This window comes from Antechinus flavipes, chromosome 3 (assembly GCF_016432865.1).
Source record: "Antechinus flavipes isolate AdamAnt ecotype Samford, QLD, Australia chromosome 3, AdamAnt_v2, whole genome shotgun sequence".
Classification (NCBI taxonomy): Eukaryota; Metazoa; Chordata; class Mammalia; order Dasyuromorphia; family Dasyuridae; genus Antechinus; species Antechinus flavipes.
Genome location: NC_067400.1, coordinates 615,906,563 through 615,913,664, shown reverse-complemented (window position 1 = coordinate 615,913,664; position 7,102 = coordinate 615,906,563).

Sequence of the window (7,102 nt, the reverse complement as noted above, 5' to 3'; positions counted from 1 at the left end):
TAGCACTCCACAATGGTCTTACTTTATTTGCTCTAGAACTGTAATCAAATTAATGCACCTATTGCCTCTGGAAAGCATCCGTCTATGGATTTCCCTATTGTTCCCATTTTCAACATGATGATTCCTTGGTCAGTATTCTCCAGCAGGACACTGTTTTCTCCTTCATTAGAATGCAAACTCCTTATTTATTTTGCCAAACATTACATGTACTGGTTCTGTTTTTCTTGCTTTCTCAAGGGGGAGGGGAAATGGAGATGGGAAGAAGAGAATCCAGAATTGAAATAATAATAAAACTGAATTTTGAAAAAGAGAATAAATTCTTTGAGGGCAGGAAGTGTCTCCGTTTCCTGTTTGTATCTCCAATGATTGCTTAACTTGGCACTTGACACACAGTCAACCCAACAAATGGTTTTCCTTCATTTGCTCATTCACTTTTCGGTCATTTCCAAATCATGTCACCCATACTTGCTGTGATGCACAATTTCATTGATTTCATTGATTCATTGGCAGTGTCTAACACACTGGAAAGAGATTTATTGATTGATTCCTCTGTACTGAGTCCAGAGTTACCACATAAGCAAGTCTCTGAGTCTTCATTTCTTCACTTTTACAATAGGGATAATAATACCCGTATTACCTACTTTGCCAGATTGTAGTGGGAATCCTATGAGATAATATTGTGCAAAGTACTTGGCAAGCTTAAAAGCACTGTATTAACATCAGCTGTTATTATTATTATTAGTCCTCGTTCCACTACCTGAAGCCAAAATAAGCAAATATACTCCCTCTAGTAAATAAGATCATAAGATTTAGAGCTGGAAGAGATCATAGGATTATGGCTTAAGTGGGAAAGACTTTAGAGGCCATCTGTGATCTCGTCCAACCCCTCACTTTAGTGATAAGAAAGCTGAGGTCCAGAGAAGGTGGTGACTTGGCCAAGAATACACAGCATATTGGGGTAGAGCCAGATTTCACACCTGAGCTCTTTGGCTCCTAACGCCAGAGTTCTTCCCATTAGTTGGTACTGAGCTGATAACTCTTCATGTAACTTGAAGGTTACCTGAAGGTAACCCAGCCAAACCTTCTGTTTCCAAACAAAACATCCCCATTCCCTCTACTGACCTTCCTAAGACATGGCTGCCCTTACTGTCCTGATCACTTGTTCTCCTTTAATAACAAGCTCCATGGCTGTCAAAAACATCTGGGGTAGGAGGGAAAAAAGGAAGAGTAGGAGAGAGCTGGATACAGAGGGTTCAGAGAAGAAGCTCCTGATATTCCAAGTCAAGTCAATGAATATGTATTAATTCATATTAATTGTATTATTATATGGTTACAAAATAATTACAGATTATTATTATGTAGGGATAAAATAAAATATTTTTATATTTTATAAAATTATAATATATTCCAAAATAAAATAACTATTACTATTTATTACTATCACACAATGCCAGGCATGGTACTTAGGTCCGAGAATAAAAATACATACAAAAAAGAAAATAGTGTCTGCCCTCAGAAAGCTTACATCTTAATTGGGGAGGTTAACACATAACTGAGTTGAAAAGTGGGAGCAGGAGATAGTTCCCTTACTGATTTGTTCTTTGTTTATTCTATAAATTAGGACATATTTGCAACTGTAATCTATGTCTGTTAAATATAAAATAAAATAGGTTCCTTTTCATAAGTTTAGTTTCATATTTTCAAAGATGAAATTCTAATCAAGCTTCTTTTCACTATTTCCACTGTATTAACTGGTTCCCACTTTAGATAGGTTCGTTTAGATAATCTTTTCCTAATACCAATTACCATGGGATTATGAAATCCTCCAAGAACAAATTAAGATGAAGAAATCTGGAGAGCAAAATACAGAACCAGAAGAAATGGAGTTGGCTTGGTTATTTCATCAAAATGGAGGCTTAGGAAGGAATTTGCCATTTGGACGAGGGGGTCACGGGTTAGTCATCCAAAGTGAGGAGAACACGGGACTGGTACATCTTCTAGAAAGCTTCTGGGACATAGTGGAAAAATACAGATGCTGGGTTGGAGAGAAGTGAAGTGAGGACCAGGGACAGAATGAAGAAGCTAGGGAGGAGAGGAAAATTGGGGAAGAGAGATCCTTTAAAATAGTGGGTGGAAGGGCCAAGCACTGGGGAAAATGCTGGACACTAAGGGCATGGGTAGAAAGGATGCACTAGGACTTTGGAAGAAGGCTAAAGTTTTGGAGAAAAAAATGTCCATGGTTGTCCCCTTCAAATAGGTGAAGACTTTGGGGTGTTCTGCTTGGGCCCAAAGGCAAGAACTGAGACATCTAACTAGAGGTTCTAAGGAGGCAGATTTTAATTAAAATAGATGGAAACTTGAGAAGTGAAGTTCCTATCATTGGAAAGGCTAGGACACCGTAGTGGAGCGAGCACCCCATCTGGAATTAGCAAGACTCATCTTCCTGAGTTCAAATCTAACGTCAGCTGCTTACTATCTGTGAGATGCTGGGCAAATCCCCTAACCCCGTTTGCCTCAGTTTCCTCATCTGTAAAATGAGCTGGAGAAGGAAACAGCAACCCACTCAGCATCTTGGCCAAGGAAACATCAAATGAAGTCATGAAGAGTCAGCCGTGACCAGAAAATAACTGAACAACAGGAAGCAGAGACTGGGTGAGCCCCATCAAGAGAGTTCAGGACGGGTTAGACTATAAAACAAGGCACCCCAAGAATTATAAATCGATTCCTGCTATGGTTCTTAGAAGTTACGTAGGATGGACTCTTGCATTTTCCAATGAAGCCTTTCCTAATTACCACAACTGCGTACCTTCCCTCCTTTTATTCATTTTAAATGTTACATATTCTAAACATTTACATTCTCCCATTAGAATGGAAACTCCTTGAAGTCAGAGACTGTTTTATTTTTGTTTCTGAATCACCAGTGTCTGCCATATGGCAAACTCTTAGCACAGTTCCTTGCACAAAACAAGCTTTGAAGAAATATTTGTTGATTGATCAAAGAAACTCAAGCCCAGAGAGGGGGAAACAATTTGGCCAACATCACTCAGAGAGTCAGCTGTGACGCCAGTGCTTAAAGTTCAGCTTTCCCAACTTTACCCAGTTCTTTTCCACGCATGCCAGAAGGAATTCCCCACGGCTGCTTCTCCCCACGCAGTAGTTCTGAAGAGATCACGTGAACACCTTAGCAAGCTTCAGCCTAGCCCGGGCACGGTAGGGAGTATGGCTGGGAGCCTAGACCCAAACTGTTCTTGGCAAGTCAGCTCTTTTCTGGAAGAAAAACATGATTGCTTGAGTAAAAGGAAGAGATCAAGTCAGAGAGCTAACAATACTTCTGGTCTTTATAGCTGAGTACCGACCCTGTCCTAGGAATTGTGGAAATAAAACGAATGAAATAAAATAACTCCCCCAATCCAAAAGAGATCCTAGACTTGTAGAGCAAGATCTAGGGTTAACCAGAGGTCCAAGAATTTGGGCTTAAACATTTTTTAAAAATAATTATCCAGTTAGGCCGAGTGAATATGACAATACTCCCTAAACTAATTTATTTATTTAGTGCTATACCAATCAGACTCCCACGAGACTATTTTAATGACCTAGAAAAAATAACAACAAAATTCATATGGAACAATAAAAAGTCCAGAATCTCAAGGGAATTAATGAAAAAAAAATCAAATGAAGGTGGCCTAGCTGTACCTGATCTAAAATTATATTATAAAGCAGCAGTCACCAAAACCATTTGGTATTGGCTAAGAAATAGATAAGTTGATTAGTGGAATAGGTTAGGTTCACAAGACAAAATAGTCAACTATAGCAATCTAGTGTTTGACAAACCCAAAGATCCTAACTTTTGGAATAAGAATTCATTATTTGACAAAAACTGCTGGGATAACTGGAAATTAGTATGGCAGAAATTAGTCATGGACCCACACTTAACACCATATACCAAAATAAGATCAAAATGGGTCCATGACCTAGGCATAAAGAACGAGATTATAAATAAATTAGAAGAACATAGGATAGTTTATCTCTCAGACTTGTGGAGGAGAAAGAAATTTGTGACCAAAGATGAACTAGAGACCATTACTGATCACAAAATAGAAAATTTTGATTATATCAAATTAAAAAGACTTTGTACAAACAAAACTAATGCAAACAAGATTAGAAGGGAAGCAACAAACTGGGAAAACATCTTCACAGTTAAAGGTTCTGATAAAGGCCTCATTTCCAAAATATATAGAGAACTTACTCAAATTTATAAGAAATCAAGCCATTCTCCAATTGATAAATGGTCAAAGGATATGAACAGACAATTTTCAGAGGATGAAATTGAAACTATTACCACTCATATGAAAGAGTGTTCCAAATCATTATTGATCACAGAAATGCAAATTAAGACAACTCTAAGATACCACTACACACCTGTCAGATTGGCTAAGATGACAGGAAAAAATAATGATGAATGTTGGAGGGGTTGCGGGAAAATGGGGACACTGATGCATTGTTGGTGGAGTTGTGAACGAATCCAACCATTCTGGAGAGCAATCTGGAATTATGCCCAAAAAGTGATCAAATTGTGCATACCCTTTGATCCAGCAGTGTTACTTCTAGGCTTATATCCCAAAGTGATACTAAAGAAGGGAAAGGGACCTGTATGTACCAAAATGTTTGTGGCAGCCCTGTTTGTAATGGCTAGAAACTGGAAACTGAGTGGATGCCCATCAATTGGAGAATGGTTGAAAAAATTATGGTATTTGAATGTTATGGAATATTATTGTTCTGTAAGGAATGACCAACAGGAGGATTTAGAAAGGCCTGGAGAGACTTAGGAACTGATGCTGAGGGAAATGAGAAGAACCAGGAGATCGTTATATACTTCAATAATGATACTGTATGAGGAAATATTCTGATGGAAGTGGATTTCTTTGACAAAGAGAAGATCTAACTCAGTTTCAATTGATCAATGATGGACAGAAGAAGCTACACCCAAAGAAAGAACACTGGGAAATGAATGTAAACTGTTTGCATTTCTGTTTTCCTTCCCAGGTTATTTTTTACCTTCTGAATCCAATTCTTCCTGTGCAACAAGAGAACTGTTTGGTTCTGCAAACATATATTCTATCTAGGATATACTGTGACATATTTAACATGTATAGGACTGCTTGTCATCTGGGGGAGGGGGTGGAGGGAGAGAGGGGAAAAACCGGAACAGAAGTGAGTGCAAGGGATAATGTAAAAAAAATTACCCTGGTATTGGTTCTGTCAATAAAAAGTTATGATTATTAAAAATAATAATAATAATAAATAATTAAATAATTATCCAGTGGGACACTAACATATTGTTGGTAGAATTGTGAATACATCTAGCCATTCTGGAGAGCGATTTGAAATTATGCTCAAAAAGTTATCAAACTGTGCATACCCTTTGATCCAACAGTGTTACTACTGGGCTTATATCCCAAATAGATCTTAAAGGAGATAAAAGGACACACATGTGCAAAAATGTTTGTGGCAGCCCTCTTTGTAGTGGTAGGAAACTGGAAACTTAGTGGCTCCCCATCGATTGGAGAATGGCTGAATAAATTGTGGTATATGAATGCTATGGAACACTATTCTGTAAGAAACGACCACCAGTATGATTTCAGAAAGGCCTGGAGAGACTGACAGGAACTAATGCTGAGTGAAGTGATTAGGACCAGATAATTATTTGCTTCAACAACAATACTATATGATGATCAGTTCTGATGGACGTGGCTCTCTTCAGCAATGAGATGAACCAAATCAGTTTCAATAGAGCAGCAATGAACTGAACCAGCTACGCCCATCCGGGAGATGACTATGAACCACTACATAGAATTCCCAATCCCTCTATTTTTGTCTGCCTGCATTTTGGATTTCCTTCACAGGCTAATTGTACAATATATCGGAGTACAATATATTTGTACAGCAAAATAACTGTTTGGACATGTATACTTATATTGTATTTAACTTATGTTTTAACATGTTTAACATGTATTAGTCAACCTGCTATCTGGGGGAGGAGGTGGGAGGAAGGAGGGGAAAAATTGGAACAAAAGGTTTGCCAATTGTCAATGCTGAAAAATTACCCATGCATATAACTTGTAAATAAAAAGCTATAATAAAAAAATTAATTATTATTATCCAGGATGTCCCAAAATTTTGGTGAAGTTTAAAACTTCAATAACTTCAGAAATAGAAATATTATAAATATACCAAAAGCAACATTTTAAAGATTACTTATTTTAAATTTTAAGATTTTGTTGTTCCTTATTGTATTTGCTAATAACCACCATCCTGTGCTGTTGTTAATCATTCTAGTCAATTTTTGAATTTTGTAAGAACTTTCATCAGCTAAAGTTCAGTGCCTGAAACTGTATTTCTAATCCTAGCCTTAAGATCATCCAAAGAATGAAATCTGTGTTCAAACATGACAGTTTTGATGTGACCCCAAAGAGAAAAGTCTAAATGAAAATTGACCAGGTGATAATGATGGCTAAGCAAAAGGACTTCCTTCTGAGATTTATTGGTTTGAGAAATTGTCGTCTAGAATATTAAATTAAAATTCCTTATTAAAAATTCACAAAACTAAATGAACCTCAAAACTTAACTTTAAAGGCTATCTTTTTAAGTTTTAGTCCTTGTTGATTGGTCAAAAAGAAAATACAACCTCAAACTCAAAGAGTCACTAAGACTTTTGGACCAGCCTATAATTCAGTATCATGGGCTTCCTTTATAATCCTCCATATTGGGGCAACTAGATGGTACAAGGGATAGTCCTAAAATCAGGAGGATCTGAGTTCAAATCTGAGCTCAGATACTTAATACTTCCTGGGCAAATCACTTAAACCCAATTGCCTCAGCAAAAAAAAAAAAATTAATCCTCCATATTTTATATGAATGTCCATTTTCAAAATTGAATTTGAAAATATTTTGAGGAGTCTGTAGGCTTCATCAGACTGCCAGAGGGGCCCATGAAATCAAACAGTTTAAGTATCCCTGATGTATTACAACTCATTCACTTTAAAGATGAGGAAATTGAGATGGTAAAGTGGTTAATAGTTAGGAAGAGCTGAGTTCAGATTTG